A 25249-nucleotide genomic window follows, 5' to 3' on the forward strand; every position below is an offset into this window, starting at 1 on the left:
GCTGCACACAAACTGTAGAGGACCTCATGCTGTTGTGGACTAAGCTGTGGAGAAGAATCATTGTACAGCATGTGGAGGTAGTCAATGTTGTCTATTTACATGTCACTTATTTATACAAGCGGAGACATATGTATTATGGAAAGACAATGCACACAGCAAAATCCGGAGAGTTAATTAAACTCTACGGAAATTTGTAATTACAGCTTTGGATTTTACAATGCGGTTATTTATTTTCACTGCTAAATCTGGGAAAGCAAAGTAAAGCAATGGCATGGCATGGCATGCAATTACAAAACTCCAATCCATGTGTGAGAATATGTGCTCCAATGAAGAAAGCTCTTGTAAGCTTCTAAGTCCCAGCACATAAAGTCTTGTTTCCAGCTTTCCCCCCATTTTTGGCACACTTCGAATCCAATAAATAACAGCACATTCAAGAACAATGCACTAAAAGAACACACATTTTGAGGTGAGGAGCATTGTCTCACAAGTTTCCAATTAAGTCAATGTTATTCTTTGTTGCGCAAAGATTGTGAAGCTTGGGGAGGTGTTCCATCAACTATGTTACTGTTGAATCCTGTCCAAAATGTTTTACTTTGCCACTTCAAAATGGATTAAAAAACAAAAATATGTTCTACTATAGCTCCTCCATTTAAAGATCCACTCCAATGAAAATCATGTCCAATCTCATTGTATTTTGTAACATAACGTATGTTTGTTGATGTAGTTATCTATAATGTTAGAACTGACGACTGATGAATGTTAGAACTACATGACTAAATAAAAGCTGCTCAAGAAACTATCCTCCTGGTTATCAACATAATTAAACAATTTCAGATAATCTACTTCCAGTAATAAATTACCTCATTTAAAATCCCACCTGGAGAATCAATGAATTCTCATCAGTCAGTCAGTCAGTTGATCTGTTGGGTCAGTCCATAGACGGCGGGTAATGCAGGCTAGAGTAGGCTAAGCCTTCCTAAATTTAACGCTGGCTATTGTGCACATTATAGACATATGCCTGGATTGTGGTAGTATTATGTGTCATTCATGGAACAATTTGTCACTGCAGCCACCTGGTGACAAACAGGTGCCATCAGCACCCGCACCGCAACAATGGAGCAACAGCGATTGCTCCAGTGGGGTCAATTGCCAACTGCTCCAAACAATACGTTTGTGAGATATAAAGTGCAACCGAGGAGACGTAGCCTCCCTTGTCGGTTGACATACGCCACCACCATTGTGTTGTCTGTCTTACTCTTGACCAGGACATGGTGTCCCTGGAAGAACAGGAGAACATGCTTGAGTGTCAGGCGCACAGCCAGGAGCTCCAGAACATTTATGTTCTCTTACCCCAGACTGGGGTCCCAGAGCCCGCTTGCCATCCTGCCATCATGTGTGGCTCCCTAACCTTGCAGACTGGCATCCATGGTGACCATCTTCTTAAACAAAGCCTTTTTCCGTGCTGGAGACACCGTTACATGCCGCTGTCCCGAGTGGATATCCCTAAAGGCCCGTTCATAGTCCCTAGATGGGTCTAAAACGTGCGTCAGGGGGTGAGGGATTCCGTCCGTTCTTTACAGACGCATGCATAGTCGCTGACGTTAAATCCGTAGGAATTATAACGTTGGGCGTCGTACACCTATTAATCCACTAGATGGCAGCTGCGAGGTTTTAAATGTTGTGAAAAGTGTTGCCATGTCCGCTTATTATAAGCGACTTTGGGCTTATTTTTCTGTAAAGTTGCTTGTAAACAAACATTGGTGGTTGCGGTTTTATTTGGGCTTGTTTCTAAAGTGTAGTTGCTTATTTGGGCCAATTATTATTTAAACCAGTGATTCTCAAATAGATATTGTAGATCTGCTATTTTCATGTGATGTGGCCTAGTCGATTATTTTGGGCTTGTTTTCATAGACCTGGTTGCTTATTTCTCTCACAAAACCTGGCAACAGCGCTAAAATGGACGCCAAAACAACGCAATAAAAGACACAAACTATAGTCCACAAACTAGACAAAAACAATGGTTGTCTACAAAACGTGAGTTTCGACCCATACTGCACTGTGCTATATTATTTGTGTGTGTGTGTGTTTAGGGAATGGCTGGCTGGGTTCATTTCGTCACAGTAATTAAGTACATTTACTCAAGTACTTCCACCACCAACGTGGGTCTTTTTGTGGAGAAAGAGTGCCCAAGGAAAACTTTTTTTCCCTGATATACTGCCAACGGTTTCCACTGGTACTACAGGCAACGTACAAACGAACGTACGTCGGCCTGACGGTGAATGTTGATCGCACGGACGGAAATCCTGGAGCCGTAAGTGACGGAGGGGGAGACAAAAACGACAACGCAAGGAGCGCTGGCGCTGGTTACGTATCCTTACGTCCGACTATGAATGATACTTAAGGGACGCCATCCACCACTGGAAAGCACTCATTCGTAGTCTGCTTAGCCATACAAGCGCTACTACAGACATCGTTTCATGGCGACTGTGCGCCTTTCATAGCAGTGGCATTTCTGGCCATCCCAGGGGAAATTACACTTTCATTTTGTTATGACAATCACAAAACAAAAGAGCAGGTGTGTGTATACTTATATAGTCTATTGTATAAGAATGACTACAAATGTATAAAAAATTTACATTTTCACCCTATCCTCTGTGGTTAAAGAATTGCACCACAAAACCCTGAGGACCGAGAGACAGTCTGAAAGGCAAAACTAGGTACTTCCCCGAAAACCGAACCATAGGAACTTCCTTTTATTGTCTCCGCCAGGCCGAAAGGCATGGCGAGAGAGTATGTTTTTCACCCTGTCCGTCCGTCCGTGTGTCCGTGTGTGTGTCCGTCCGTCCGTCTGTGACCAGCTAATCTCCGGCACCGTTGGCTTGATCGCAGCGAAACTGTGCACACACACTCCCTGGATGCCAATTCAGAACCTCTGCCCCAAATATTTCTCATGGCCCTTTTATAGCGCCACCAGGAGGCCGATTTGTGCAAAAGATATTTTTTGACAGTACTCCTACAGATTTTGTCCAAAAATCACGCAAATCGCTACACAGTATCTCTAAAGTCATTAAACAAAACGGGTCTTTCAGATTTTTCATATTCCATCCTGATTGGCTAAAAATGTCTTCCAAAGTTTGCGGGAGTGCTCAGTTTTGAACAAAATGCCTCAAATCATGAACACATCATGCAATTTCATGAAAATTTGCACGCACATTCCCATTAGGCCGAGGAAGAAATGCCACTTGAAATTTTTCCAATCAGCCTCATGGTGGCGCTATAACAGGCCGATTCGTGTTTTTACCTATAACTGCACCAATCTGTGTAAAACTTTGTATGCACACTCCCTAGAGGTCAACAAAAAACCTTTGCCCTGCATTTTTCACATCTGCCTTTTATAGCGCCACCAGGAAGTCGACTTATGTAAAACACATTATTTTATACTACTCGATTTCACGCAAATCGGTACACATGATCTCTATAGTCATGTGATCAAGACGGATGTGTTTGATTTGTCATATTCTATCCTGATTGGCTAAGATTGACATCTAAAGTTTGCATTATTCGCTTGTTTTGAACAAAATTCCGCAAATCATGAACGCGCTATCCGATTGCGGTCAAACTTTGCACGCACATTCACACTATGTTGAGGAACAAATGCCACCCTTTTAACATTGGCCTGTTATAGCGCCACCAGCAGGTCTAATTTAGCAAAACAAATGTTTTTAACAAAATGCCTCAAAGCATGAATGCAGTCAGGGTCCACTTGTCGTGCAAGGCCTAAGAACAAATGGCACCCTTTTCACATTGGCCTATTATAGCGCCACCAGGAGGCCACAATAGCCTACCTGACCTGGCGGAGACCTGTGCTCCGAGGAGCACTTTTTCTATTTTTTTCTATTTCACAAATGTCTTTATTGATTTTGCATAGACCCTAAACAATCATTTATCTATAAGAAGAAATGTTACAAAGAGGAATTTTCTGACAGAAACTAATTACAAACAAACATAAATCCCTAACCCTAAAAACAACACTCACACATTAATTCCAGGACAAGGGAAAGGACAAGGAGAGAAAAAGGCACTGTAAGTGAGAAAGGAAAGGAAAAAAATAAAAAAAGGAGGGGGATAAAGAGAGTGAGTGACTACACACCAGTTGTGCATCGATACACACCGGATAAATCAGTCATCCCCACAAACATTCAAGGAGAGATAGCCTCTGTCATGACAGGTCTGGTCTGTCCATATCCTTCCGCCATCCCACAGTTTAATTGCCAGTCAAAAACTAAAAGATTAGGCCTATACTTTTATCCCCAGACTTACAATATTGTTAACAAAACAGAGAGGGTAATCTTCTGCAACAACGTTATCATTCATAGATTGCTTTCTCAAGTCCGGAATTGGTAGAAAGTAAATATATTCATTGGTTGCATGCAACAGTTGGTAATAACAATAGAGAGCAGCAGCCATTTTGACATATGACATAATCAGAGATGTCTCCAAAATGACCCTCTGTTGTTTAGTCGTTTTTTTTAATGACATCGTAAACCTACTCTTCCCTCTCTCTAATTGTGTCATCCATTGTTTACATGTAATTTCATTGGGGAACAGATATCCATTAGGGTTAGAGCATACACTCAAAATGCATATTGGAGTCATCTTTATGAACTTCTACCTCAATAGCCTACACTGAGAATTGGCTGTGCTCTGAAGGGGACGGCAAATAGCAAATCAAATGATACATTCAAAGCCAAAATAATTTCTGCTTTTCTATCACCGTATGGCTCTTGGATTTGGGATAAAATAATTATTTGTTTCACCTGGTTTTACTAGAGACATAATGATGCATCACAAGGCAGTTAATTATTGATACATACTGTATGTGATGATTCAAATCAGTGAATTGAAAAATGTATCACGAGTACAATGGAGGAGTGCACTGATTCTCAAACCTTTTCATGCCAAGGACCCCCATACAAGATTTGTGCTGTTAAAATGTTTCAAAAATATTCCCCATTGTTCAAGAAAAAAAATTATGTTTGCATATCTACAAGCTCACAACGCGTTTGTAGATCAGCTATTTTCAAATAGCCGATGTACTGATACAGGGTTGAAGTGGTTTAATAGATTTTTATGCTATATTAATGAAAAAGAGCTTTCGCACACCCAGTATTGCCAGTAAGTGTAAAAGCAGGCGACAAACAGTAGGTGTGATCAATCATAACAGATATACACGCACACAAGTGGCAGTGTGCGGATGCTATATTAATGCATTTTGCTAGGGACCCCCAGGAACCCTCTCAGGGACCCCTGGGGGCCCTCGATCCCCACTTTGAGAACCACTGCCCGAACAAACCATGGCGTAGTAAGTAAGTAAGAGTATGATTAATTTTGAACTGACTTCTGGGAATCATAGTTATAACAGATTGTTGCAGTGAACAGATGACACCACTGATGTCTCCAAAAAGGTTATACAGGTCTGACCTCATGACCTAAACTCAAACTTAAAGCCTGAAAATAGCCAATCTACAAGCTCACAGCACATTCTGATGAAACACCTTGTGAGCTTGCGCATCAGTTATTTTTTACCCACGACACAATCGTAAATCGGAGTATACAGATTAACCTGAACCATTCTTTAATTTGACTAGGGTGAGAATGACGTCATCATATTGGTGACATCAGAGATCATCTATGGGCATTAAAGGGACACAGACAGATAGTATTTGGAGGCCAGCATATGACATCAGTACTATGATGTCATATTGGTGGCATCAGGGATAGATACAGAGCTTAAACACAGACAGACAGACGGATATTTGGATTTTTGTATCTGGACAACTGCTAGTCTGACCAAATTCCCACTCGGCACAACACACCCTCAAGGTGCTCTGCGTTACACATGCCAAGTTTGAAGTCAGTTGGTTAAGAGTTATGCGTAAGACAGTCACAGACAACTCAGGGTTACGGATGTAACCCCGGTTTCTTTAGAATTCGGAGTAACATACTCACTATGGGATATCAGCGCCCCCTGGCGTTGATGCAGAGCTACATACCATAAACTCCCGGGCCATTCATTGGCTGAGAAGGGTATGTCACGTGTCCGGTAGACCGGAAGAGGTATAAAACCTCTTGCGTGACGTGGCTCATCCTCTTTAACACGCTTCCTGCATGCAGATGCACACAAACAGGGGTGTTAGGTGAGTATGTTACTCCGAATTCTAAAGAAACCGGGGTTACATCCGTAACCCTGAGTTTCTTGTCTAATTCTCCGTAACATACTCACTATGGGATACATAAACCCCCCTGGGGCTTATAGCCATACCGAATCTCAGGTCCGCACGCCCCCTAGCCATAAGGCCCCGTCCCCCTGGACGTGACCTTCGGCCTCACGGGCGCCCCAGCCCTCCGGGCCGGGGTGCGGTATATAATTGAAAGAAAAGGACCCTGACAGACCAAGTCTGCCTATTCATCTAATGAACAGACACAAGTCTGACCCATAAGTGACAAGGAAACAGGGCCTCCTCCCCTGGAAACCTACCAACGGTGGTTCCGAGGGGACTCAAGAGAAGGAAGGTAGAGAAGGGAAAAAAGGCGGGTTACACAAAAGACCTGCCTAACCTCCCCTACCCTAACTAGAGACAGCCGCTATGTCCAGTACAGCGTGCGCCACTGACGCTGCTGCCACATCCAGGCTGTAGAAAGCCGCAAAAGTCGATGGAGACGACCAGTTTGCGGCCGCGCACACCTCCTGGACCGAGAGGGCCCAGGAAGTAGCCCTGGAGAGGGCCCAGGAAGTAGCCACGCCTCTAGTAGAGTGAGCCTTCAGTCCTTCTGGAACTGGAGCGCCACTACTGACGTAGGCCAGCCTAATGGCATCCACACTCCATCTAGAAAGCGTCGCCTTAGTCACTGCCTTCCTCCGACCATCTGGGCCGAAGGAGACAAAAAGTTGCGACGACGACCGGCCGACCGCCGTCCTCTGGCAGTAGAGCTTCAACGCCCTCACTGGGCAGAGACAGTGCAGCCGTCTATCCTCTGCCGAAGCGAAAGGAGGCGGATGAAAAACTATCAGCTCAACCGGTGTCTGGGTCACCATTCCGTTCTTGGGAACAAACGCCATGTTGGGCTTAACCAAACCCTGCTGTCGTCTCCCAAGAACCTCATGCACTCCGAACTTACTGAGAGCGCATGTATGTCGCTGACCCGTGTAGCTGTAGTGAAAACAACCACAAGAACCGTTTCGAGACTAACGATCTCCAGATCCATAGAGTGAAAAGGCTCGAACGGTGGGAGGCAAAGCGCCCCCAGCACCACCGCCAGGTCCCAGGCCGGGAACAGAGGCCTAGAGACCGGCCTGGCCCGCCTGGCACCGTTCATAAAACTACGCACCAGCGGATGTCGGCCAACCGTCATGTCACCGAAACCCACGTGACAAGCGGAAATGGCCGCCTGGTACACCTTAACCGTCGAGAAAACCAGACCTTGGTTCAATTTGTCCTGCAAGAACATGAGGATGCTGCGTACCGAGGCCCGGAAGGCCTCAACCGGCGGTGACTGACCCAGACACCATGACACGAACAGGTTCCACCTGTCGTCGTACGCAGACCTCGTGGAAAGGGCCCTCGCCCCCTGGATGGTAGCTACCACCTCAGGGGGCAGGCCATAAGAAGTCAAGGTCTCCCCCTCACGGGCCAAGCCCACCGGTCTAGGTCCTGAGGTTGCTTGTGGAAAATTCCGACCCCTGCCTGCCGTAGCAGATCTCTGATCGGGGGGAGGGCCCAGGGCTCGTTGTAGAGGAGAGGATTATTCCTAACCTCCATGCGCCCCACGCCAGTGCCACCAGTGGCACTGACAGTCCGTGGAGTCTGACAAGTTGAGAGGACCAACTCCAGTGACGGGAATGCATAAAGCAGTTCAGTCGGCCATCCTGGCCCAGATCTGGCTTGTTATCTCCGGAGGAGAGGCCAATCTGCGTACCAAAAAATGCCCCTGGACAACAGAGTCGCTCCACTGTTCAGGAGGCCCGGTACCTGTGAGGCCCTGGTTGACGTAAGGCGCGCGTCGCACCATAGCGTCAGATCGCCAGCTAGCCTGTCCAACACTGGAGAGGCCAGGCCTCCCTGCTTTTTGGCATAGCACACGGTCGTGGTGTTGTCGGTTCCGATCAGGACATGACAACCTCAGGTGGACGGGGCTCCAAGAGCCCACATCCACCTCCGGGGAAAAAAGGTCACACGTGGGGCTTGTCCAAACGAAACAGGTGTAAGGCCGAAGTCATGAGACCCGTCGCCTGCACGCATAGCCTGTATGTGACTTGTCGCCTCACGCGAGAAGACCCTAGGCCGAAACGCTGTCTATCCCGCCCGGGACAGACGCGCCGTGAGCCTGGTCTAGCCCAGCGAGATCCCCTATGAAGGTGGTCTGCTGAGACGGGACCAAGACGCTCGACGGACGGTGACGGTGAAAAACCCCTCGACGTCAAGTGGGGAAACGGCCACGTCTGTGTGCCGCGCCACCTCCTGACTGTGGTGGATAGAAAGGAACGTGGAAATAAGCATTGAAAACAATGCTGGTCCACCCATCTCCTTAACGCACCGTCCGCAGAGAGGGTCATACACCAGTACAACCACAGTGTGTCGTTGTTGATCAGGGGAGCTGACCAGTACAACCACAGTGTGTCACTGCTGTACTGAAAAAACCCCTACACACACAGTGTACCACTGAAGTACCGGGATAGTAAAACAGTTCCGGACTGCAAACTCTCCAACAAGCTGCCTCAGCAAGCGAGTCAGGAGGGGCTCTGATGTCACCCAGTGCGGACAACGCACACGTTTCCAACTGGACCGGTGATGTCGCCACGTGATCCAGCGGACCCGCACATGCGGGGCCGTTAGAGACCGTGGAAGGGTAGCGGTGGAAGGTGGCCACCGTGGTGTTGCTTTAGCGGGGCTGGCTATGCGCTGCACCAAAAAACAACACTGCAATGTGTTGTTGTTAGTGAGGCCAGTTAGCCGCCAATCGAAGCAACAGTAGCCTGACTGGAGGTTCTGCAAACCTAGCAGCTAACAAGCTAGTCAAGGCTAAATCACCATGGGCCAAGAAACGTTGAGATCCGTTTCCAAGGGAACCGTTTTTTTGTGTGTGCGTTGCCATGGGGACCAAAGACGCTACTACTGGTGCTAGCAGCGCTAACCCTGTGTGCGTTGCCATGGGGACCAGCGACGCTGCCACTGCCGCCAGCGGTGCTAACCCTGAGGTGACCGCTCGAGGCAGTAGAGGTACTAACGGTCCGTTAGGACCCGGCGGGGTCACGTGACCGGTCACGGGGACCTTGCCTGACGTCAGCATCCGGTTTGTCCGCCAGCGCAGCCTGTCTGTTTCCATGGAAACCAACGGCGCTGTCACTCTGACAAACGGGGCCGTCCGAAGTAAGCCTACCTTGGCCGTCGCCCTCTCGTCTGAGCCCAAAGGCTCCGGACGGAGCGTCGACAAAGTCGTCCTCCCCTTAGGGAGTGCTTTGTCGCTCGTTAGTGGCGAACGAGGCCTGTAGTCCGTGAGGCGGTACGGCAAAGGGGGCATCTGTCCCTCCAAAATGGCGGAGACAGAGGTCCGCTCTTTGACCCAAGTATTTATTGAGACCCTTCAGATTCAGAATGGGTCGTACCCCCCCCCCCCTTCTTTTCCACCAGAAAATACTACGAATAGAAAACCAGTTGGTTCCGATTCATAGATAGTTCTCTGACTATGTTACTCTGAATTCTAAGGAAACCGGGGTTACAACGTAACCTCGCGTTTCTTGACAAATTCTTCGTAACATACTCACTATGGAGAGAGAGTGAACCCCCTCTCTCAGAGACATGGTTGCCTTACCCTCTGCATGAGAGGAACAACACCGTGTCCGACATAGGAGATTATATGCATAAGAGCACGTGGAAAACACACCAGTACAACCACAATGTGTTGTTGCGGATCAGGGGAGTTGATCAGTACAATCACAGTGTGTCACTGCTGTACTGAAAAACCCTGTACACACACAGTGTAACGCTGATGTACTGGGATAGTAAACAGAAGTATCGGAAGTAATTCTTTAATAGCGCCCAAGCTCAAGAGGAAGGAGACTTCCTCCCTCAGAGTATTGGCTGCTGGACCCCTTGCACGGGAAAACAATACTTTTTCTGTCACGGGGGGATTTGTGGAGAAATGCAGCCTGAAACCCTTTAGTATTGTGAGCAATACCTAAGCATTCGGCTTGCAAACCGTCCATTGCTTCACACACCGAGCGAGTGGATGTGACGTCATCGGCCGCTCGGAGAGTGGGAGCGTTGCCATGGGGACCGTTGCCATGGGGACCAGTGACGCTGCCACTGCCGCCGGCGGTGCTAACCCTCGGGCCAACGGAGGACTCGGAGGAGTCACGAGACTGGCCACGGGGAAAACCCCGGCGTCAGAATTAAGCCGCAAAGCGGGCCTCTATGGGCTATAGTACCAACATTGGAACTATCTCATTGACGTAGAGTGACAGAGCACTTCCGCATTCCATTCTCACAATGGGATCGACGCTACTGTCATTACTCTCTTCCTAACTTACTCTGGCCGCCGCCATCTTGTCGACAAAGTTGTCCTCCTCTAGGAGGTGCTTTGTCGCCCTCCAGCGGCGAACGCGAGGCGGTACGGCCAAGGGGTCATGTCTGACCGAAGTACTTCCGGTTCACAGTGGTGCGTGGGCACTTCCTGTGGGACGGAAGCCTGTGAGGCGACAAAACCTTCCTCCCCGTAGGGGATGCTTTGTCGCTCGTTAAAGGCGAACGTGGCCTGCAAATCATGAGGCGGTACGGCCAAGGGGTCATGTCTGACCGAAGTACTTCCGGTTCACAGTGGTGCGTGGGCACTTCCTGTGAGACGGAAGCCTGTGAGGCGACAAAACCTTCCTTCCCGTAGGGGATGCTTTGTCGCTCGTTAAAGGCGAACGTGGCCTGCAAATCATGAGGCGGTACGGCCAAGGGGTCATGCCTGACCGAAGTACTTCCGGTTCACAGTGGTGCGTGGGCACTTCCTGTGGGACGGAAGGCAAAAACCGGCGTGACCCCATTCCACTGGCGCATTTGCGCCCTCTGGCGGACAGGGGTGATGTGGGTTTTTATATTACCTTCATATGATCCAAAAACATGCACAGATGTTATCCAACAATGTCTAGAACATCGGGACTCTGGTGTTCTAGACAGTGTGGGCTTATGTAATTGAGAACGTTGATACATTACATGCACGGATATCATCCCATCAATGTCTGGGATACCGGAGTTCGGGCATCACAGACATTGTGGACTTATACACAGAGAGCATTGGAGCAGAGAAGCCCGCTTGCAGGGGACTCCATTGCTCCGCTGCTCTTTCAGATGTTATCCAACAATGTCTAGAACACCGGGACTCGGGTGTTCTAGACAGTGTGGGCTTATGTAATTGAGAACGTTGATACATTTACATTACATGCACAGATATTAGCCCATCAATGTCTGGGATACCGGAGTTCGGGCATCACAGACATTATGGGCTTATATACAGAGAGCATTGGAGCAGAGAAGCCCGCGGTAGGGGACTCCACTGCTCCGCTGCACTCAAGCCACGTGAAAGAACGAGATCGTTTGTAACATGTAACACATTTATTTCTTTGGCAGAAAAAAAATTGTACTTTTAAACACACATTCGTTTTTCATTAAACATGGCCTTCTGGCAGTCGAGGAGCCGTCCATCTTGTCCATCGAGTAAGGTCTTCAGAAGCCCCCGAGGTTTGCTCGATACACAGAGTGAGAAGGCTAACAAGCTGGTGTTATCCTAGCGAGGCAAGCTAGGCTAGGACAACGCTGTTAATAACCTGTTGCACGGGTGTTAAGCCAACAAAACACTGCCTGACTAAGGCGACGTTAACCTAGCGAAGCAGCTAACGTAGCTAGTCTGGGCTAACTCACTCACGAGCTTCTGCCTCGTTCTCCCCTCGCCTATGCTGCCGTCGCCGGAGCCCCTTCGTTGTCTCCTGGCGACGCACCGCTGGCCCGGTACGCTTGCTGTGGCAGCGGAGTAGACGGCTGGGAAGAGGGGGAGGAAGTGCCGCTAGGTAGTCGCACCTGGGTGGTTCCCCCAGTCACGGTGCTAGCGGCTGCTGCAGTGCTGCGTAGCACGGCTTGTGTAGCAGCCTGGAGGTGCTGCGAGCGGGGGCTAACGCCGCTCGCAGCCGGGACTGCCGGAGGGCCCATTGTGGACTGTGAGCGCACGTGGTGGGCCCCACCACCCACATTCCCTGGGCCGTGTTGCTGGATCCGCGACGACCGGGGACGAGACGTCGCTGCCTCCCGCAGCCAGGGCGCTGCCCTGGCTAAGCGGCTATCGAGGTGCAGCGTGGAGAACAGCGCAGTCCTCGCAGCGTCCCGGTGCATCTTGGAAATGCCCCGGCCCCGTAGAGACCGAGGCACGAGATGCAGAAACCACGAGGGTCATCCCCGGCGATCATCAAGCGGCAGAGCAGCAATACGCAGGGACGTGGAACCTCCATCTCGAGCTAACCTGTTAGCTTTCAGCCGCAAGGCTAAGAGCGCGGAAAACTCAAAGGAGGAAAACTTGCTTTAGCAGTAAAAGAAAGAAAGAGAAGATAGCCGCGGGAGCGGAAATAATAAAACTTTTTTTTTTTAATAGGAGGAAAACCCGTTGGTTAGTACAAGTACCACCGAGTGGGCTAAAGCTGGTTTCTGTCCTGATCAAAGTTACGTTTGTTACTATTAAGGTATGTCTTGAGCTGTTGCATCTGCCATGCAGAGAAGCGAAAGAGGATGAGCCACGTCACGCAAGAGGTTTTATACCTCTTCCGGTCTACCGGACACGTGACATACCCTTCTCAGCCAATGAATGGCCCGGGAGTTTATGGTATGTAGCTCTGCATCAACGCCAGGGGGCGCTGATATCCCATAGTGAGTATGTTACGGAGAATTAGACAAGAAACCACAGAGATTCCATGCACTTAGATTTTTGCATGCCACCATTGTACAGCAATGTACAGTATAGTACAGGGTTAATCAGACTAATCAATTTAGTCTATGATGAAAAAATCTATTACAAAGTTTTCAATTGGTTGATATAAGAAATGAAGAAAATACCTGCTTCTCGATTAAAATATATTTTGAAACCCTGCTTCTCGTTTAACCTGAGCAAGATTAAGTCGGTTAGAGGTTCACAATTTCAGTCTCGGTATGTATTCTCGGTTAATTTCCCAGGCCTACACACCAGGGCTTTCTTATCCTCACAGATGGGAACGTGGTGCACAGTTGCCTGTAATTTTTCATCTAGTACCTGATACAGCAGAGTAAACAGTGATCAAATGGACACACAGTCCCAGAGAGGCTGTAGCAGCAGGCTGGGGGCTGCACAATGCACACTGGACCGGAGCAAAGGGAGGGAACGGAGGGGATGGTCTGACAGTGGAGATGAGAGGAGGTGGAGGACTCCTTCAATGTGGGCAGCTTCCTCTAAGCTGTCAGAGGACCGCTGCCTCTCCCCCTCTTTCATTTTCTCCTTTTCACCCTCTCTCGCTCCCAAGACCAAAGCCCAAGAGAAATTAGTCACCTCGCACACTTTGCTGGGGAGTGTGTGTGGCGGTGTGTGAGAGTGACTCTCTGTGTGTGTGTGTGTGTGTGTGTGTGTGTGTGTGTGTGTGTGTGTGTGTGTGTGTGTGTGTGTGTGTGTGTGCGTGTGCGTGTGACAGAGAGCTTGAACAAAATTGTTTTCCATCCCAAGCTTTATAATTCTGCCTTGTATCTGACAATTGCTGCTATATATATATATATATATATATATTAAAAAATGAACGTCTCTCATGGAGCAAAGAGATCGTCCTCCCTGTAGTGTAAGAAGAATAAAGCAATAGTTACAAGGATGTGGACATATAACAAGGGAGAAGCAGAGAGAGAAACGGCCAACAGTATTAATTACCAGACTGATGCATAGTCATCCATTATTTGTGGCAAGATATTGGCAATATTAGCATGTCTTAAAAGGGAGCTTTTGAAGCTCATGTGATCAATATTTCATGGTTTATTTAAATCAATATATGAGTGAAGTAAAAATACTGAATATAAAAAAACAGTCTATCTTCTCTTTGAGGCACCTATAGTTCTGACAAATGATCAGTTATCTGATGTCTCACTCATCCTATGCTAATCTAAGAGCAAACTGGCAACGCAATTGAAACATAAAATTAAAGTACTTCATTGTGTAAGTATTTTTAGTACAAGTACGTTTTGTACATACATGGCTGAGAGACAAGACAGCGAGAGAACGGATCAAAGTGAGAAAGACGTACCCCACATACCCTTGAGCTAATTTTATCATGTGAGTTTTGTTTCTCATTCCCATCTCGAGCATCAGATCAAGGCTCAAATGCTTGGTTGCTGCAACAATATGTGGAATGACATGGGGGGTACATTCCTTTGAAGATAGGAGCCTTCTTTGAAGTCTCCTAGGCTCTTCCGTGGCATCTGACGATGAAGAACACTGAACAGTTTCTGTGTCGAGTAAAGAATATCTTCTCCCCAGTTCATTGTTTGTGTGATCAGGGGCAGGAGACGGGAAAGCATCATTATGCCAGTGACAAAAATCGGTAAGTGTTTCAGTCACAACACTTCATTCCAATGCTCGGTAATAAAGCCACAGTGCCCTGACTCAAATGGTGAGAACCTTTGACATAATTGCTGGCTTCACTGCCTCCTGTTCCTTTTAATTATAATCAGAACACGTCTCTCCCTTGCCTTCTCAACAATAGAATAACAAGAGAAGAAAACAGGCTCATTTTAAAACTCTGTAATTGCAATTTTCTGCCTAAATTGCAGTCTAATGATTACACACATGAGGTGCATGGTGCCTGACAACAGCACAGAAGGAGCAATAGGAAAAATTGTGAGAGTAAAAAACAGCACAGTGCCAAGGACCCTCGGGCACCAAAAGAAGAAGAAAACAAAACAGGACCAACAAACTGAATGCTCTCTCCCTATGGGAAGCCTGGTTTAGAAATGGGCTTCTCTAAATCAGCAATTCCCCAAACTTTTCACATGGCTGACGGTGAAGGGCTTAGAGAATTGAGTTCTGTGCCGCTATACGGGAGACGGAGTTGATGGGAATCCAGTGCAAAGGCTCCATGGGAGTGCAGCACACCAACTCCCTAGCTCAAAGGAGCACAATGGAGAGAGAGAGAGAGAGCAGGGAAGAAGTAAGTACGTTCAGGAAGTGGCGGAGGGAAGGTGAGATAAGGGAGGAGAGGAGGGGGAGTAAAGGTGGGTGGGAGAGGAAACAAAATGGCATAATGGGGAGGGATGAGAAGGGATGCTGCATGACGTTTGGCAGAGCTGAAAAGCATGTCCACGGAACAGTGGATTCCTAAGCCCTGCCGAAGCTCTTCTTCACTCTGCTGTGTTGTTGAGTTTTGACCATTTCAAGGGCTAGCGGGAGAAACTCTCTGGTAGAATCTCCATGCTTTCACTATACACCAGTGGCTCTGAAACATTTCCATGTCAAGGACCCCGAAAAATTATATGTGGACCCCCATTTGAGGCTTTGTGAGCTTATAGATGTTTTAATAGCCGAAAACAATAAAGAACATAATGCTGCAGATCGACTAAAAGAGAGCATAGTTTGGACTGGGGGAATGTGTCCATATTTGGCTGCGACCATGCAGCGGGAATGAGCCACTTCACTGGTCAGTTGGTCCAAAATGTTCAAGCACATACCGAGAGCTGGTTGTAGTGGCTATTGCTAATCATGAATTACGTGATTTTGTTTTGTATATATGCCAACCCTAGACACAAAGTCCCTCAGGAGGCAGAAGATGGAGGAGGAGGAATTGGATTTGCTAATGTCTGAGCAAATGGTAGCTTCAGAATGACATTCTGAAGCTACCATGAGGGTTCCTACGGGTCACTCCCAGTAGGTGTTTTTTTAGGATTTGGACATATGTTTTAATCATATTCGTAGCTGTAGGTGTCTAACCAATCCACTGCACCGTCATACCAGATTGTATTGCACATCAAGAACCAACCTGTTGGATTCCTAAATTATTTGTGAAGGGGGATGAAACCAATAATCATTTGCAGGCTCTGACCCGCGGTCTCTATAATGTATCTCATGGGAACAGCTTCATGACATTGAGAGATCATTTCACTTGTGACTTCAATTATGAGCAGACATGTAACATTCGTTATAATATTTGTTGCTGTCGGGTAGAAACCTTATATGTCGTATCTCCATAATTCAACAATGCGTTTTTGATAATGAAAAAATTGAAAGACATATTTGGACATAATGAGGTTATCACCCACAATTCTTGGTTCAAAGGAGTTCAAGTTAAAATATGTAGAATTCATGGTTGTTTTCCTGTACGAATGTACTGTGCAAGCCGTTTCCTGGCCGCGCTTCTTAACAATATCATATGAACTGTACGTGATAGGGCCCTACAGGGACAACCATCTGCAGTCTGATCAGGTACACTGACCAGACAACAGATGCGGCTGAGACCACAGTTTTCATAAGCCCACGAAAAAGCAACCTTTGCCAGCACACATATACACACACACAAGCACGCATGACACACACACGCACACATACACACAAACATGCAGGCAAGCCTCATAGTTTATTCAAAGATATCGTTGTCTGGGGAAAACATCTCCATATTTCATGTTTTTTTTTTCATGTTTTTTTCCCCATAAATTAATGCCGTATTTCATAGCCTACTTCACGAAAAAGCAGAAAAGAATTGCAGATCTACAAGCTGCCCAAATGCCCAAAAAAGGGATGCCAGGTTGAAAATGATTGTCTGTCTATGCTGTGGGTTTTCTGTGCTGTGGGTTTAATAAATAAAACCAATGAAAAGTATTAACAAGAGTTTGTGACAATGTAAATAACATTGGATCCATTGGAACACAGTCACCGTGTTTCCTGAAAAGTGAGGGTTTTGGACATACAAGGTTTCAAGCCTGACAGCAACGACATGCAGCCTAATTCCTCATTGTGTTTAACTATCTCTCCTTCTCCATGTTTCTGTCTTTCTCCTTCACACATGCATGCATGCGTGCACACAGTGAATCAGCATAAATAAACAAGAGATGGAGTTGTGTTTCGCAGCCTAATCTCAGAGGAGCAGCCACCTCGCAGCGGCGGCGGGGATGGGTCTAAAGCAAGGCCAGCGAGTGGGACACCGCTGGCTTCCAGGCAACCAATTTGTTTGTTTATTGTCTTGGTGTTTTGTTGGCGGTTACAGTTCATTGCCAGTCAGCCTATCTTGGGCATGCTCCTTTAAATGGCATCTATAAAACATGGCATGTGCTGCTCCCCCACCGGTATACCCCCCCCCCCCCCAACCCCGCATGACAGAACGGCAACGGCACACACCAGCATCACGGGGCACTGCTTTTTCACTCTGCTATGATGATCATGGGGCTTCAGAAATTCCCCTTAAACACTCAACAGATTCACCTCAGCAGCTTTTGGCTGCCGCATTTTTGAGGTGGAACAAACCGTGTCTTTCCAAACACATTACTGCTGTGAACGGACTGCTGAAGCAGGGTGTAATCTTGTAGATAGATGGCTGATGTTTTATTGTTCCACGAAAGCGTGAAAAACAAAACAAAAAAAACACAGCTGCTGCTGAATATCAGGACTCTGTACTGTAGTGAGAAGACATCCAGGATGTTATGTTGAGCTTAGTGATGTGTGATTGGTTGCCTGGATGTGTGATGTGTGATTGCTGCGTGTTCTGTGACAGATTCTGGATGCTGGTCATACAAGAGCTGTTACTGTAGAGATACTGTTAAGAGTAAAGCAGAGCCTAGAAGTAAGAGGCCACTGGGTCTTTAGCGAATGAACGATTCTCCCTTGCTTAAAGCAGTGGTCCCCAAACCTTTTAGCTCGAGAGACCCAAAACAGAAATGTTATGATGCGACACGTTGTAAGCTTGGCTATTTTCACTACTTCTTAAACTTTTACTTTTGTTTTCTAATTTATAAGATTTGTTTTAGATTGTATTAGTTTGCACAACAAGATGTACACTATACAGCCTGCGCATGGCTTTATTTTTAGATTTTGCCTTTGCTTACATTTTCAATGTTGGCAAAACAGCATTATGCACAGTTAAGAAGTCATGGCTGTTTGAAATCAACAATCAACACATATTTATAAACTATATGAGTAGTAACCTTGCATAGCACCTTCAAGTACATCAAGAGCCCTAGGGCAAATTAGACACACTTGTTTTCCTGTATAACAATTACTGTTGTTCTTTCATTATTTATTTATTTGTTTATATGTTTATTAGCATTGCTGCATTGAGTACATACAAAGTCATTGTATGTACTCACAAGACTTACACAAGATGTAACAATAAAAAAGATCTTAAGCCTTGTTTTATACTTCGTTGTACAACGCGTCTCACTGTGAAAATAGCTGATCAACAAGCTCACAACGTGACGCATTGTTGGTTATGACTTCCTTGATAATCAACAAACAATAGTATGCTTTAATTAACAGTAATATCAAGTATACTCTGACTCTGAGTCCAAACAGCTGGTATGGTCCTTACTCCTTTAACAATCTGTTCTGCCTGTGAGCAAGGCACTCTACTCCCTCCATTAAAGCTGTTGTATAGAACAGTGGTTCTCAACCTGTAGGTTGGGGTCCCCTGATTTTTTGGGGGGGGGGGGGTCGCCAGATGACAGTGAAGTGACAATTTAAGGAATTGAAAAAAGGCGACAACGCCTCGCGATGCTTATCTGTGGAACCGAGTCAAACTAAATTGAATGCCTCAACTCCAACATTCCAAGCGCTTATCAGGGTGGGGGGTCCCCAGTTCCAATATGATTATTTTGGGGGATCCCCAGTTCAAATATGATTTTTTTGGGGGTTCACGGTTTGAAAAGCTTGAGAACCACTAGTATAGAAGACTGCATGGGTCGGGTAGAGCATGCCTAGGTGGAGGTGAAGGAGTATTAATCAAGCTACTGCTGTACACTAAAGTCCATGCCAAGTCAACTTATTGTGAATTCATCTGCTGACAGAATCGGTACTACCAGTTGTCCACATCACACTCTAGGTACAAATGTTATTTTTATGACGTAAGTAAGTCAAACAACATTCAGACGGTGTACAGTCAGAATAGGTCAACTTGATGCATTTACAAGTTCCATAAATCTTTGCATTCCTATGTGTAAAGACCATGGATGCAAAGGTGTACACAACAGTGTATTTGTTTTGTATCACAGCAGCAAACAGAGACTGGCATTTGCTGCTCCCCACATATTGATCTGACAGAGAGAGCAGGGGGCTGACAGAGAACACAAATACTGCCTGAGGTGGCTCCTTAAAAACTAGCGACAAGTGTCTTATCCACACTGTTCTTCTCCTCCTGGAAACTGTGTGATGGGCCGTGCATATCAAGCACCTTCGCTGATCCTGTATTCAGCTCAAGCTCTGCTGTTTGTTGCCCGACCTGCAATGATGATGGTAAATGGTCTTGCATAGCGCTTTTCTAATCTTCCAAAGCTTTACACTATATGCCACACAGACGAAGACACACACAAGTCCGACAGCGGACGAAACCTTGCAAGGCACCAGCCTGCTCATGGAGAGCAGTTAGTGGTTCAGAGTCTTGCTCAAGGACACTTTGATAAGATGCCAGGAGGAGCCAGGGATCGAACAGCACTCCTGCGCTACCGAGTCCGACGCCCCTTTTTGGCTTTTAAGTAACACAAGTGAAACTGTAAACTGATCTATTTAGTGTCTATGCTGCCATTCCATTGAGTGGCGGATGGCATAGCCTAAGTGATTTGTGGAGTTGCTGGGTGTTCCGTTACCCACCTAGAGGAAACAATCCTTTTTCTTTTTTTTTCAATTTCCTATTTCCCCATAATAGAACTAGCGATATCGTCACAGGATGGTTATAATGTAATTTCTTAGTACATTAGATTACATGTCTTTATTATCCACAATGGAAAATCGTTTTGCTCGTACATCTTGGTACAATATCTGGACTTGGCAGGGCCATAATGCCAGGGTTTTAATGGGCACATGGGAGCAACGCAACGTGGTGCCAAGCGTTTAGCCTCATAACCAATTCTTACAAGTTTCCCCCGATTGGCGCAGAGTGCACAAATCCTTATGAGTTACCAGCGGTACATGTGGCACACCGTAGAGCTGTCACACACATTCCATCTTCAATAATCCCAGGGTGGCCTTTGCACTTGCCTGTCAGCAATACCTACCAATAACACTGCACAATAAAAGCCTCCGGAACAACAGTGGGGCCGAGGGCAGCTTCAAGGGGGCTAGTGACTGCGATCTATAAAACACTGTAATGGGTTGCCTGTCAGAGGGTGTGAAAGAGAAGATCTACACCTCCTCTGACTCTCTGAGGGGACTCCAATTAATCACAGCAGAATTGTATCACCACGCAATAGGAGACGTAAGGTTATTACCATCCCCCTGTTCCGCAGGATGAAATGTGATGATAGCACTAATTGCGGAAAAAGAAGAGCGAGAAAAACAGCTGACCACACAACACTTGTCAGGGGGATGAAGGGCAGATGAAAGAATGGGGGGGTGGGGGGGAGACAAGTAGATAGACCGAGATAAAAACAGAAAAGGAAGTGGGCAGGGGTGGGGAGGAAAGGGGGAAATCGAGAGGGAGAAAGAAGAGTACAGCAGTGGTTCTCAGACATTTTCATGTCAAGGACCCCCAAATTGATATGCATGGGTCCGCGGACCCCTATTAGAAAGGTTTTTGTGCCAGGAACCCCAGTAAGAGATTTGTCAACATTTGCCGCAGCGCATCACCATGCATTGTGAGCTTGTAGAACGGCTATTTTTGAATAGCCAAAAGTGTTCAAGTGTTTAAACTGTCCCTCGTTTTGCTGGGGACCCCTGGAACCCCTTCAATGACCATGGATTGGGTCCCTAGGCCTGTACTCCCCAGGCTCCCCAGTGGAGTACAGTATGCACACCGGTGTGTAGGCAAGCACATTGCTAAATATCTTACAGTTGGCATGCCATGTGGTTGGCGACAAATACCAGACCCCTGTCATCACTCAGGGGACCATCCATGTGTCTTCTAAACATAATCCACAAATAAATTTGCTCTTCTTTAAAGTCATAAACAAGCTGCTTAGCTGGCTTGAGAGCTCACACCAACAGAGGGCCCGGCTCACTCTGAATGCAGCTCCAGCTAGTCTCTCTGTTCACAGCAGAGATATGTTTGTAAAGCTTACTGTTGGGAGCCATGCTTTGCATTGCTTTGGTGGCTCCTTCAATAAGGCTACCTCATTCTTTTGTATGTTTAAACTTAGAATCACATTGTCTGGAAGAAAATGTTAACTTTTAAATAAAAGTTGGACTACTCCTTGCCAGTTAGACAGACAAGACAGACAGACAGACAAGAATACATAAAGGACATGGTGAGAGCCAGTGAGACAGAGAAAGGAACAGAGATGACCATAAGAGGTTAATTTAGTGATTAAATGCCAAAGTGCGTAGGCTATATTAGGCTATATACAGTATTGTCATATAGTCTACAGCAGGGGTCTTCAACAGGGGGTCCGGGACCCCTAGGGGGTCCTCAGAGTTACTACAGGGGGGCCGCCAAATCTTTGTGTGATATATATGTTTTTACATTAACCACTTGAACCCTAGCATCCCTTTTCTGAGGATAACTGTGGTCAAAAATAGCCGATCTACAAACTCATAAGGCCTTGCCCTGCGAGGCGTTGTGAGCTTGTAGATCGGATATTTTTGGCAAAGAGGTATGGTGTAGAGGGGGAAAAGAGCAGACCAAGTTAAATCTGCAACACAATTTTATACAATACAGAGGGGGTCCCTGCTTCATCTCTCTCTCAGCTAAGGGGTCCTTGGCCTGAAAAACACTGAAGACCCCTAGTCTACAGTTAAAGGTTTTCTTCTCCGTAATCATTATGAAATAGAAATAATTTCTGTGAGGACAGGTCTCTCTCATCATCAGCTTTTCACCTGGACTTGGACTTATTGGCTAGGGACGGCAGTGCCGCTTGGCGACACCGTCGTACTAAGGAGTACAAATTAATTGAACATTAAAGATAATAAACAAACATGTTCAATGATGAAAGTAGGCTACATGCATGAAAGTTGGTACAAGCGCTCCGTGCTTGCTTGGTCCAACATTAAAACAGTACGTTATAAATGGCTAGGCAGAATAGAATTTTATTTAGATTAATTCATATGGGAACTGCAGGGATTTTAAAAGCAGGAACACAGCCTACTGTAGCCTAATTTGTTCATTATATTGCCGTCTGAATATATATATATATATATATATATATATATATATATATATATATATATATATATATATATATATATATATATATATATATATATATATATATATATATTCAGACAATAATAAATGTATAATAAAATACATTTAATACAAAAATATAAATACATTAAAAAATATATATAATGAAATAAAATAAAACAATATAGGCTATATTCTTTTTTTCTAGACTATAGGCTAGGATAGCCTATATTGTTTATTCTATTTTTTTATTATTTAGCTCTTGCTACCAGCCCATAAAGTGATTAAATTAGTTTGCAGCCCCGGCTGTCCAGTGTTTATCATTTATCACTTTGTGTTCATCATTGTAGAAATAAATAATAACCATGTTAATCGTAGATGGATTTGTTTGGTGGAGTAACGTCCGGCCAAAGTGCACTAATATCTTTTCGTTGACTCAAACCTAAATTGTAACGTTCAATTAATAGCCTATATATTCAAAGCATAATAGCCTACCTGTCGATGTGCTGTCAATTAATCCCAGGAAATGTCCTTCTCATTTGTTCCCACTGTCAAAAACCAGAGATTTATGTTAAAGAAATGCCATTTCCTCGGCGCTGCGAGATGCCCACGATAATAATTCATATCATAACCTACGACGAGTAGATGTTGAGGTAAAGCTTTTCCAAACGCACAATCCCTGAGTCAAAGAAGTGAAGTGAAACTGCAGGCTGAGTGCTGGATGCGGTGGTCCGCCGCACCGAGACTCTTTCAAAGTTCCTCTGTCCCTGGAGCTCTTTCTCACAACTTCCCATTCGCACAGACCTGGACACATGTCGGGTTGTCAACCATAATTTCTGGATTACAGCATGATATGATTGATTAAAAACAATCCACTGCTTGATTGCAATTAGACATTGGGAACGTCTCGCACTAACCATGCAAAGAACTAAGGATTTGGGGAGTGAGTTCCTGTGGATGTTATGAGGGGAAGACGGGACTCAACCTGCCGGCGATCAGAAAAGGCGCCCTGGCCGCAGTGTTTAGGCGCCACCCAGTGGATGCGGCGTATGATAGATGCCTGTGCGATGCCAGGCGCGCTGCTCTGCTCATAGACCGATAATTCCACTGCCGTGCGAGGGCTCCGTCTTTAGTAAAAAAATTAACAAAACCACTACGCTACTCACTAAAACAAAGACTGTTTTGTGTTGTTGAAAGTCTATTCTCTAGGGTGGGCCTACCTTCTCTGTATAATACACTTTTTGGGCAGAAAATAAAATATGTCCACCAGATGGAAATTATTTTATTAACGCCACTGCGCCCTCTACAGATCTGGTTAACATAAATTACCATTGACCACATCTGTAGAGGGCGCAGTGGAATACATCAAATAATTTCCGTCTGGCGGACATATTTTATTTTCTGCCCAAAAAGTGTATTATACAGAGAAGGTGGGTGCTGAGAGGCCTCCCACCCTAGAGAATAGACTTTCAACAACACAAAACAGCCTTTGTTTTTGTGAGTAACGGAATAGTTGGTATTTTTTACTAAAGACAGAGGCAATGGAATTTTCGGTCTATGAGCAGAGCAGTGCGCCTGGCAGGGCGTTAGAGAGAATTCACTAACGCTCTGGAACAGGGTGATGTAGATGAGGAAAGAGATTTATGTGTTCTATATATTATTATACCTCTCACTCTCTGTGACCCCTTCAGCTAAATGTACCCTCAGATAATAATACCTCGATGATTATGTCATCATGTCAATGGCTTATCGTTTGCAGAACGTTGCACAATAATTATCTAGAAATAGGCCCGCATCTGCATCAATATGTCTCTTCAAGTTTCCCCAATCGCCTTATCCTACTTCTGTGTTTGTTTGTTTGTTTGTTTGTTTGTTTGTTTTATTTGTATATTGAATAATTCAGCAGTTTTTTTAAAGGTAGTAGTAGCTGTTGTTGCTAATTCCAACATTGTGGTGAATATACTGCTGTCTAGCTAGAACATAAACCATGAATAGAAAAGTGGCCAATAATGTGGGTTTGGTTGCAGTGGCTGCATGCCGCTATTTTGGGTTAGTGGGTTGCTTAAAATGATGTACTAAGAAGACTGGTGTGTTATGACATGCATTAGACCATTGAATACACACTGAGGTTATGATGTATTTTTCTGACACTAAGCCTCTCCACTCTCCAGAAGCATTAGTGCCCAGTCTAAAAAGGCTTCCCCCCAGTAATTGCATTATCATCTCTCCATTTCTCAAGCAGTCTCTTTTGTCTGGCCCTCAAAAGACAGAAATGGAAGGAATAATCAATACACAGCTTTGAAATAGCTTGTGGAGAGGTAAACATTTGGATTTGGATTTAATTGCTTTTGGACATCCTTGTCATAAACCCAAAGCCTTAAAAACACCACACCACACCATACCACACCACACAAGCACACTCACACGCACACGCACACGCACACACACACACACACACACACACACACACACACACACACACACACACACACACACACACACAGGCACGCACGCACACACACACACACACACACACACACACACACACACACACACACACACACACACACACACACACACACACACACACACACACACACACACACAGGCACGCACACACACACACACACACACACACACACACACACACACACACACACACACACACACACACACACACACACACACACACACACACACACACACACACACACTGTCTGTCTGTCTGTCTGTCTGTCTGTCTGTCTGTCTGTCTGTCTGTCTGTCTGTCTGTCTGTCTGTCTGTCTGTCTGTCTGTCTGTCTGTCTGTCTCTCTCTCTGTTTCAAAAACTCTCTCCCACATACACACACATGCACACAGAGATAAAGAAAGAGAGAGAGAGAAAGGAATAAGGGGCT

General features: G+C 45.8%; 1 protein-coding gene across 1 annotated transcript in view; it reads right to left on the reverse strand.

Moving 5' to 3' along the window:
• tafa3a (TAFA chemokine like family member 3a) overlaps positions 1–23041 on the reverse strand; it is a 111197-nt gene extending 88156 nt beyond the window's left edge. The window contains exon 1 of the mRNA XM_080423183.1: positions 22847–23041. The gene's annotated coding sequence lies outside the window, so the exon portion shown is untranslated. The remainder of the gene's footprint in view (positions 1–22846) is intronic.
• Between the last annotated feature and the right edge of the window lie 2208 nt (positions 23042–25249).

This window comes from Gymnoscopelus braueri (assembly GCF_963280865.1).
Source record: "Gymnoscopelus braueri genome assembly, chromosome: 3".
Classification (NCBI taxonomy): Eukaryota; Metazoa; Chordata; class Actinopteri; order Myctophiformes; family Myctophidae; genus Gymnoscopelus; species Gymnoscopelus braueri.